At 45.7% G+C, this 11,245-nt stretch overlaps 1 long non-coding RNA gene across 1 annotated transcript; it reads left to right on the top strand.

Annotated features, from left to right (window-relative positions):
* The first annotated feature begins 3,680 nt into the window (after positions 1-3,680).
* Positions 3,681-10,148, top strand: LOC122220937. The gene is made up of 3 exons (XR_006203061.1): positions 3,681-3,757; positions 8,198-8,340; positions 10,072-10,148. It is a non-coding gene; the product is annotated as an uncharacterized LOC122220937 (long non-coding RNA).
* Positions 10,149-11,245: the final 1,097 nt, after the last annotated feature.

The raw sequence follows: 11,245 nt of genomic DNA, 5'->3' as shown, positions 1-11,245 counted from the left end.
CCCATATCTCTCTTGGACCAGTCCACCTGTCGCCTGGGAAATAGTTTACAATGGGCTCAATAGAAGCCCATTACCACAAGACAGCCATGTGGATGGGGGAAAGATGGTTACAGAAAAAAAATAATATTCACAGAATTTCTTGATTGGAGCATTTTTAAGGTTAAATTAAACCATGTATTTGCCTCCAGATTAGCATATTACATGACAGCTCTGATCCTGTTCAAAGTTTCTTGGTGCTAACCAAATGTGGCCAACGCCACTAGCTCCTACTGGGCAATATTCTCTTTAGTTGCTATAACATCTCCTATTTCCATTTCATGGATGACAACAAGGCTTCCACTCCATTCCAGAAGATATTTAATTTCAAACTCTAGTTGTGGAAGTTTCACTACTCCGAAGATCCAGGAACTCGCTCTCAGCCAAAATAGCCAATTCACTGTGTAATTATGGGCATTCCATCTTAAAAACATATTCCACTGGTGTTCAGTACATATTCAAGTACCATTTGCCAAGAAAGAGTTGATATACCACTGGACTAAAACCGCCAACCAGAAACCCTCTGAGCCCTGTCATATTCGTGTAGGAATAGTAGTCACACGAGCTAATAGGAAGGGACAAGAAATTCACAGTGGTCCATTAAAGACATGAAGTAGAAGTAAAACATACTCTTGAGACTAATTTAAGAACAGAGAAGTAAACAATAATTGATGGCAAATGAATGAATAAACAAGCTTTGGTATATTGCTACAATGGAGTAGTATTCGGCAATAAAAAGTAAAGAGCTATCAAGCTGCAAAAAGACAAGGGGGAACCTCAAGTGCATGTCACCAAGTGTAAGAAGCCAGTCTGAAAGGGCCGTCTACCGTATAATTCCATCTGTGACAGTATGGAAAAGGCAAAACCACAGAGGTGGTAAAAAGACCAGTGGTCACCAGGGATTGGGGACAATAGAGAGATAAATACGTGGAGCATGGGGACTTTTAGGGTAGTGAAACTATTCAGGACATAATGACACAGGCGTGACATTGTACAATTGTCAAAACCTGTAGAACTGTACAACACAAACAATGCACCCTAATGTAAATGATGGACTTCAGGTAATAGCGTATCAATATTGGTTCATCAGTTATAACAAGTGTACCCCCCTAATGTAAGATGTTGATAATAGGAGAAACTGTGTGGGGAGAGGAGGAAAAAAGGAGCATATTGGAACTCTCATTTTTCTGGTCAGTTGTTCTCTAAGTCTAAAACCACCCTAAAAAAGAAAGTTTATCAATGGAAGGAAGGAAGGAAAGAAAGAAGGAAGGAGGAGGGAGAGAGGGAGGGAAGGAAGTGGGAAGGAAGGAAGGAAGGAGAGGGAGGGAGGGAAGGAAGGAAGGAAGGAAGGAAGGAAGGAGGGAGAAGGAGGGAGGGAGGGAAGAAAGGAAGGAAGGAAGGAAGGAAGGAAGGAAGGAAGGAAGGAAGGAAAGAAAGAAAAGGGAGGGACTTTCTGTGACTCTCTCCCCCTGGCGGCAGTTGGATTGTTCCAGGAGAGAATAGGTCACTCCAGTTGGGCCAGTTAGACTCAAAGGAGAGATTTAGTCTTTGTGAAAGTAGATGGAGTTTTAATTTTATTAAAAAAAAAAAAAAAAAGGCCCAGTCAACAACTATGTTTGCAGAAAATAGATTCTGCTACCCTTTAAAGACCATAATTTGTTTCCTTGGGGATTTTGCCCAGTCTGGTCTCGTAATAAAGATTTTCATTCAGATCTCCATAATATAAATTCCTTGAAGATGCAAATTCTGTCTGCACAGTCAGCCCTCCAAAAACATGTGTTGTCTGTGATATCAATGACAATTGTTGTTGATAATAATGATAGAGGAGGAAGTTATTCAGTAAATCTTACTGAAGATTAATCACCTGTAAAACAGCATTTCCCCACTTTGTCTTTTCCTGGATGTCCTGAGGATGAACCAGGGCATGCTGGTCTACCCTCCTCAAAGCTGTGTGCTCTGTGAGCCTGAGCTGCAGTCCCTGATGTGTGCCAGTGGTGGGAGGCCCTCCTTTCGATGAGCGCCACAGTCCCCCCAGCCTCGGTGGCTGTTCATGGTACGGGTAGGTTAGCAGGAAGAAGGATGCACAAACCCACTCTTAATACGAGGACCTTGCTCTGCTTCTTAGTATTTTTGCCCTTGTCTCCCAAGGGCTGTGAGGGCTTCTCTAGGCACAGGATCTATTCTAGGGTTTCCTGTGAAGGAGGCAGTTAGAAGAAATTGGGAAATTGTAGCACACGCGAACAATGGCAAGTCCTTCTCCAGAGTGTCGCCTGGAGAGAGCTTGATGACATCAGCAGCAGGGTCTGTGCCCTCCCCCACACGGTGCCCCAGAGTTTCTGTGCATGGTTGAGCGAGTGTCTTATGAGCTGAATGATAATTAGGAAGACCATTGAGAAGATGGGAGAAGCATCCTGCAAATGAAAGAAAAGTTGAAATGTAAAAGGAAATGAAATCCTCAGTTTTCTCAACAGAGAGGCAATGTCGCCTACCAACACGCTGACCCTTTTTCTCTTGACTTCTTCCCACCCATGCTCCCCTCTGTCTTTTCTCGTGCCCATTCAGAGTCTCTGAACTGAGTTGATTCTGCTTCAGACAGCTGTGTGGCTTCTGTCGATGTGTCATGAAAGCGACGACATGGCTTCAAGCATCTGACAACTTAGTGAGTCCAGGCTCTGCCTGCTGAGGGACCTGCCTCCTCTTGCTGCACAGAACCTGCCAGATGTCTGGGGTGCTTGGCAGGTTCTGTTTGGGAAGTCATTAATGTATGAGGGCTCTAACGAACACCGGCAGGTTGCCTGGAGGAGGGCTTTCTTTCCTGTGCTGTGGGACACTGGTGGGACAGTATTGGCCAGTCTATTCATTATAATGTCTACTCCTCTACCCTGGGTTTTTCCTCTGGGAGCTGTGCGGTCAGGCTCACCCAAGCCTCTGTGAGCAGTGGTTTAGCTTAGTGCTTCCCCAATGTTAACATTCATACACATCAGCTGAGATCTTGTTAAAATGCAGATTCACAGGAGGGGGGGGGAGGAGGGCCTGGATGGCTCCGTAGGTTGAGCATCCAACTCTTAATGTAGGCTCTGGGCGTGCCTCCAGGGTCATGGGACTGAGCCCTGTGTCAGGTTTCATGCTAAGCATGGAGCCTGCTTGGGATTCTCTCTCTCTCTCTTTCTTTATCTATCTCTGTCCTAAATAAATAAATAAATAAATGCAGCTTCAGGTTCAGTGGGTGTGGAGTAGGCTGATGATTCTGCATATCTCACCGACGCTGCTGTTCCACGGACCACACCTTGAAGAGCAAAAGCTTCACCAACCAAAGCGGGGTCCACCATTTTGTAACAGCCCGCCTCCACGAATGGATGGGAAAACAGAACCACACGTGCCTTTGGAGTTTGCCACCCTCGTGACCTCCAGAAAGGGGAAAGGAAATGGAACTATCAATAATGTGGCCTCTTTTCACGCCCTGGGCCTGAAGCCAGGCAGCCAGCATTTAATTATATTATCTCAGTTGATGAGAATCTGAGCAACTGGAAAAAGAAAGTGCTGAAGTAAACCTTGTCTGGGGAGTCCCACCCCTTTTTGCCATTATGAGTAGCTACTGTTGCCAAGGCGACTCGGCAGGCCCAGGATGCCAAATCTGAGCAGAGGGGACCTCAAAGGAGACCGCGTACTTAACGCGCACTACGGGAAACCCCAACTCCAAAAAGACCTGCCCAAAATAGAGGTGTGCTGATGCAAATGAGTTACCACTGCTATTCTCAGGGTATAAGAATAGGTTGGAAACCTCTCTGGTGACTCATCAGCCTCCACTGTTGCCAGGAGCTCTACCGCTAGTCAGACAGCCAGTCCCTGCCTGGCTGGCAGAAACCTCCCTGCAAGCTTTTTCTCGAGGATGTTCCGCATCTGAGGCAGGAGCCGCTTGGACCCATCAGTCAGGAGGCAGGGAGGACTGTCCTGCACCCTCTGGGAGGGACGTTCTGAGGGCACGAGAACCAGATCAGTTTGTCATAGGCCCCGACCCCCTTCTGGCCTAAGCCCCATGCGTGGAAGAGTGTGAGTGGTGGGGGGTGGGGCTCTCCAGAGCCAGCTGGAGATGCATTGCTCTGGGATGCTTGGCGGTTTGGCCAAATGAATGAGGACCCATAGTCAGAAGAGCTAGTGCAGAAACCATTGGGCTGGCCTCGTGAAAGTGCCCCTAGCAGGCAAGTGTCCCTCCGCCCCCGTGACCCCGTGACTCACACTCCTTTGCGTTTCCCTGACCATTCTGACTCACCCGTTTTTTTCCAAGGCTCCTGGTGACTGAAAAAAGTAAACAATTAAGGATGGATTTTAATAATGTCAGGTCTTCTGAAATGTTTACTCCTCTATAAAATACTCCTAAAACACCCAGCTCCTGGCCTAGGATGTAACAGAGCAGAAATGTTTCTTTGGCTTGTGGAAAGGAGAGAATTATCAGTGTTGGCTGGAAACCTATGCGGAGGATTTGCTATGGGTATGACACAGTGTTAGCAGCTGGGAGAAATAATAAAAGCTACACCTCAAATCTTTATTATGGGATGTGGAAGAGGAGTTATGCATTTTAAAAAAAAAGCATGTATGGAACATTAGCGTTTATAGAGCACTTTCATAGAAATTATATGGTACAACCAACTTGCAAGGTAAAAAATTATCTTCTGCGTTGTGGAGATGAAAAAAAAAATGAACCTCAGAGAGGTGGAGATAATTTTTCAAAATTAAATAGGAGTCTAGACGTGGATTTGAGATTAAACAGAAGTATTGGGTGTGTTTTCTCCTCATTACACTGTCCAGAGTCAGTTCAACCCTTCTGGAGTTAGGAAGGAAAGGGAGAATGCCTCTTGTCAGAACCTTTACCCTTGGGGCACCTGGGTGGCTCAGTCAATTAAGCATCCAACTTCAACTCAGGTCATGATCTCACATTTCATGAGTTCAAGCCCTGCATTGGGTTCTCTGCTGTCAGCACAGAGCCTGCTTCAGATCCTCTGTCCCTCTGTCTCTCTCTTCTCCTCCCTCACTCATCTGCTCTCTCTTTCAAAAATGAAAAACAAAACAAACAAACAAACAAACAAACAACTTTTATCCTTGTTCTAGAAGAGCCCCGAGTGTATGCCTCTGTGTGAGCAGGAGACATCCCTGTCCTCTTCCTTCCATAGCCCTTCATTCTCCAAAGGGCACAGAGTCCTCTAGTGCAAAGCTCATGACTTTTAACAATGCATCCTTCCCCAAAACATACCCCTGATCCCCTAAGGACTTCATCTTGACTTAGCCACACTCACTTCCCTTGCTAAAAGTATAAAGAAGCAAAGTTCCTGTGTGCAGGGAATGAGCCATACAAAACAGGGACTGCATGATACCTTGTACCGGAACCATTTTTAACCAGTCACAATTTTGTCATAACTATGCTCCCCTAAATTATTTCATTAAGGGCTACTTGTCTTGCCAATTAATCACCTGTCTGTAAGCATTCCAGACATGGATTGCATTTTATACTTCTTCGTTACTCCAGCTCCTAACAGAGCTTCTTAAACGATTGTAATTATTAGAATAACCCTAGGAGAAGCCTGGGTATTAAGGAAAAGCCTGAAAAACTCTTCTCTCTGTCATAATGCCTCTTCCAGGATTTTCTTTGGTGGGAGGGCGTCCTTACAGAAAATGGACTGTATCCTCTACCCTTGGGAATTCAGTAGCAGGGGTTCTTTGAGCTGGGAAGTGGAGAAGGCTCTCGGAGGAATGTTCAGCTATAGCACCTCCCTGGAGTCTCATTTCCTCCTCTTGCTCAGCCAAAACTTGGTTAATTCTTTCAGGCTCTGGGCCAAGAGAGGACCAAGGATGCAAATTCCCACCTCACCCCCACCTAAGAGGTGTCGGGTCTGTAGATCTAGATGGAGCCCAACCATGTGCATTTTGAAAGGCACTCAGGGTGATCCTGACTCAAGTGGCCCCCACACCACAGTTTGAGAAAACACTATTAAACAGAGATCATATTTAGGGCAGTGGGTACCATTCCTTGGGGAACCTCAAGTCTGAGTCATGCCCAGTCTGGTCACATCTTGGCAGACAATCAAGGAAGCCATTGCTGGGTCATACCAGGACCATTCTTTAAAAAAAAAAAAAAAAAAGTTTTTTAATGTTTATTTATTTTGAGAGGGAGAGCATGTGCAAATGGGGGCAGGGGGAGTGGGGGAGAGAGAGAGAATCCCGAGCAGGCTCCGTACTATCAGCCCAGAGCCCAACACGAGGCTCAAACTCACGAACTGTAAGATTATGACCTGAGCCGAAATCAAGGATCAGACGCTTAACCGACTGAGCCACCCAGGCACCTCCATACCAGGACTACTCTATGGGGATATGACGTTTCTGGTCCATCCATATGAGTCACAGTGTATGGGACACACCAGGCCTTCTCCAGTTTAGGTAAGAATTTACTCAGCTTCTCCTTCACCCAACCAGTGTATTAAATGTTTCTATGTGTCAGCCACTGTTTTGGCTTTCACATGGGTCAGCTAATCCTCACAATGACTGTATGGGTTGTTCCCCTGTTAGAGATGATAAAACTGAAGTCCAGAGAGGCTGAGGCATTTGTCTCAACAACATTAAAATGACTATTGGAATACACATCCAAGCACAGACTATGGCCCACCAATCTTCTTTGCACTATGCTGTGGTCTCCCATCTAAAACAAACAGGTCTGGGATTACAGACCGAGGTGGCTCAGTGGGGATTATCTCCACCTGAAGATATTCCAGCCCCCACTGACATTGCATTTGCATCCTGTGATCTAGCTGGAATCTTTCTCTACTGGGGACGTTTGTTTAAAAAACTAAAATAAAAGTTAAATAGGAAGTCCAGAAAGGTGAAGGGGAGTGGGAGCGTTTATGTGCATGGCTGGATGAGCCTGCCTGTCTACCATGAAACTTGCCCTTTGCCCCACACACCAACCTGACCTCGGGGAGCACATACAGCCCATTGCCAGGGCCACCCAGGGCTAGGGTCAATAGGTACACAAGCTCGGACCACCTCATATCGTGGTCATGTCGGTTTGGGCAGGATCGGACTGTTTTATCTCATACAGAACATTCATCTGTGTATCTAAGTGTAAAAAGGGAGAGAGGAGGGGTGAAGGATCGGTAGCAAATTTAGCAGGAATTAGGAATTGGTGCGCACTCTTTAGGACAGACCCACAGGCTACCTAGTTGTTCCATGTAAATTAGTGGGTTTATAAATTAATAACATCGTGGTATTTCTTTCCTAAAAAATTCAAGGCACAGAACACAGAATTTGGATCAGACATCCCTGGATTCCCACCCTGCTTCCGTCACTTGAGCAAGTTACTTAACCTCTGGGTCTTAGTTTCTCGGGCTCTAATTGTGGACAGTAATATCTGCTTGAAAGAGTGAGCTGTGGCGATTAGAAATAATGCAGGGGAGGCTCTCAATAAATGTAGCTAACTCGATACTACTCTAGAACTCATTTCCAAAGTTAATGGAGTATCTGAAGATGAACCTAATTGTGTGAAAGGTATAGACTTCTGGTAGTTACAGTTTTGAAAATAATAATACAGAGTTTTAACTGGTATATTCCTGCTTCTGGGAGCTCAGAGCACTTTATAAGTAATTAGAAATTTGGCATTTATTTTTTCCATTCAATCCTCATAACAATCCTGTGATGTATTGTGGGTATCATTGTTATTTTACAAATGGCCATGTTGAAGATTAGCAAGATTAGATGGTTTACCTTAAAGGACACTGCAGTACATAGCAAGGATAACCCAAGGGGATGTGGATGGGCTCTGTTTCTTGCTCACTGTAGGACTCACACTGGGGCAACTTAACCTTATTAGACTGCATTCCCAAGTTCTAAATGGAGAAGAACAGCATCAGCTTCAGAGTGTTGCTGTGGTGATAAAATTAGATTATAGGGGCGCCTGGGTGGCTCAGGTGGTTGAGCGTCCGACTCCAGCTCAGGTCATGATCTCACGGTTCATGTGAGTTCGAGCCCCGCGTCGGGCTCTGTGCTGACAGCTCGGAGCCTGGAGCCTGCTTCGGATTCTGTGTCTCCCTCTCTCTCTGCCCTTCCCCCACTCATGTTCTGTCTGTCTGTCTGTCTCTCTCAAAAATAAATAAACATTAAAAAAATTTTTTTAAAGATTATAGATGTGCACCTGGAAAAGAGATGCTCAATAGACATGGGTTTCCTGTAATGCATGCATTCGGTTGGCAAACATCTACTTGGCAAAATCTGGTAATGAAAGTCCTGGCGTCATGAAGCCTTCTCATGCCCACAAACCAGGTACAGTGGGTACTTGGCAGGGGTGGCCAACCATCTTGGCAGTTCTCAGCCTTAGCCATCCTGAAGCAGAGTGTTCCTGGAAGGGGCATTGAAAATGCTTTGGCCTCTGTAAATACATTGATTCCCTCCCTTTGCTGCATAAGGGTAATTGCAAATGAGGGTGCTAATGCAATCCACATGTCAGAATGGTTTGCTTTGGAAGACTTAGATGTTGATAACTAAAAGATAGACAAGCACTCAAGTTCAAGCTTAATGTGAACATGTGCTTGCCTAAGAACCAGACTGGGACCATTAGTTCATAGCACGAAGGTTACTGAGCCTCTCTGAAATGATCAGAGCACTCACTTGTTATTCCCACCAGAGCAATGGTGAGTCCTGACTCCCATTACCAACTGTTGAAGCCTCATTCTTCTGGCCCTGTTTGTGGTCTACCCGTGCACAGGGGCAATTCCCAAAAGTAGGAGGGGGAAATCCATTTGATTTGAAGGAGTTAAGTCTTCCCTGTGAGTCTTCATTCTTCTCAGCAGACAAAGTAATTGGGGAGACTAAAAGTTTTAGCTGTCTCTATCTCTATGTGCATATACATGGGTGTTCATGAGCATGTGTACAAGTGCATCAGCTGACCATAAACCAATCTTGTTTTCATAATTGTCTCCTTCTATACGACCATGATATAGAACACACCGTGAGGGTCAACTTATGTGAGGATTGTGAACAAAGTCACTTTTCTAAAGGCAGGCTGTTATCAGTGACTGTCAACTTGGGCTCATTTACTACTAGATCTGTGGGTTTGGCCCTCGCTTCTCGGCTTGTCATATCTGAGTTCTTACAATTCTTCATGACCTCACCTTGGTGGGAAAATATCCAGTGGTTTGTGTTTTGGTTTGATTTTAGTAGGTTCTAATTTAATGGCAATATTTCAGGTGTCAATGGCAGTCAAATAATGGCCAAACTCTAGACTGCTTTAACCCCAGGAAGGACCCAGTGGGCCAAGAAGAACCTTGTTCTCTGGTACCTTCCTTGGTTTTGGTCTGCTTCCCAATCACAGGAATCATAGCATCTGCCCTCTTGTCCAGCATATGGTTCCTTTCATCTCCCAAGGGCAGCCTGGGAGGTTTCCACCAATCTGCCCTGGTCCTGAGGGTCCAGTTATATCAAGACCCCTCTATTCTATGCACTTTCTGGATGGAAGCCAGTAAAAGCCCAGGCCATAATGTGGTAGTTTCCCATAACTACTGAGACGAACTTAATGGCTAAAAACCACACAAATTGATTATCTGTGTTATAGTTTTGGAGATTAGAAGTTCCACAGAGGTCTCACTGGACTAAAATCAATGTTGGGAAGAGTAACCTGCCTTCTGGAGGTGCTGGAGAAGAATCTGTCTCCTTGCTTTTTCAAGCTTCTAGAGGTTACCCACATTTGTGTGACGCATGGTCCCTGTCCATCTTCAAAGAGAGGCAGGTCTTCGCACACTGCCATCTCTCTGGTTCTCTCTCTTTGGCCTCCCTTTTCCACTTACAAGGCCTCCAGTGATTGCGCTGGGCCCAGGTGCACAGTCCAGGAGAATCTCCTCATCTCAAAGTCAGGTGATCAGCAAACACAGTTCCATCTGCAACCTTCATTCCTCTTCGCCACACAACCAACATAGTCACAGTTCCTGGGGATTAGGTTGTGGACACTTTTGGGGGCTATTATTCTGCCTATCAAACACTTGTTTTTTTCCCCACAAGGTAGAGGATGCACAGGACCGTTGCCAAAAGCAGGCCTGATCAGGTACAGCCTCGCCCACTGAACCGCCTCTTCCTGTCCACTGGTAAGTGTTTTCGAGCAACCTCCCTTGGCAGCCTTCCCCAGCATGCGGTCTAAATCTACTATCAGGAATCCCAACATCATTTCCCTTTCAGCTGACACAAGCTCTGTGTCCTCAGTCGTTACCCTGTGACTAGTTTACTAAATTCCACCTTGGATGGAAATTTCACTTTGGGGAAACGTGACTGAAGCTAAGCTTTCTAATGGCTCGGATCTGCTCCAGGCAGAGTGTCAACACTTGACCTTGGCCTGGGTCTGCTGGATCTCTGAAAACGTCCATGTTGAGCTTCCTCCACCAGCCCCTGGGATGGCATATGGCCCAGGCCTAGCACTGGGAGTATGTCATGCTCTGGCCACAGTCCTGGGCCAAGCCAGGCATGGTAGGAGTGGTGAGAGTCATCAAACATTCTAAATTCTCCCTCATATTCCCAGTCACCATGTGGTTAGGCAGGGCCATGAGGGTAGTTTTAACCAAAAAGAAGAGGAAGTGTTATTGGTCACTTCTAGGCTGAAGCAGTGAGAAACTTATGCCTAATTCTCTAGTTTTCTCTTTCCTCTGCTGCAGCAGTGAAGGAAATGTTAAGTTCCAGATGGTGCAGCTGCAAAATGGGGGAATGTCCAACATTCTGGGTACCTGAGGATCAATGACACACATGGGACATGAGCAGGAACTTGGGTGTTGAGTCTCAAATTTGAGATCAACCGTTACCACAGCATAACCAGCCTATGCTGCTGGCTAACATACCAGCCCAGTAAGAGTACTCCCTGAGACTTCCCAGAGCTCTCAGAAAAGGCTCCACATCTCTCTTTCTCCGGCACTATAAGCACATTTTGAGACATCTTCAGCTTGGAACTTCCAACAGCCATCTTGTCATCGTGAAGTGAGGGTTTATCTGAAAAGAAAGCCACTCAGAAGCGAGAGATGAAGAAAAAGAATCTTGTCGACTTTGTTTGAATTCTTGGATACATTCGGGCACCAAGTCTACCAGACCCTTTGAATCTCTCCGCAATGTGAGAGAGACATTTCCATTTTTGCTTAAACTAATCTGAACTGTGTTTCTGCCCTTTGCAGTGGCAAGAATCCTCCCAATCCCT

This window comes from Panthera leo, chromosome A1 (genome assembly GCF_018350215.1).
Source record: "Panthera leo isolate Ple1 chromosome A1, P.leo_Ple1_pat1.1, whole genome shotgun sequence".
Lineage (NCBI taxonomy): Eukaryota > Metazoa > Chordata > Mammalia > Carnivora > Felidae > Panthera > Panthera leo.
Note: the sequence above shows the minus strand (reverse complement) of the source record. Positions and strands in the feature narration are given on the sequence as shown.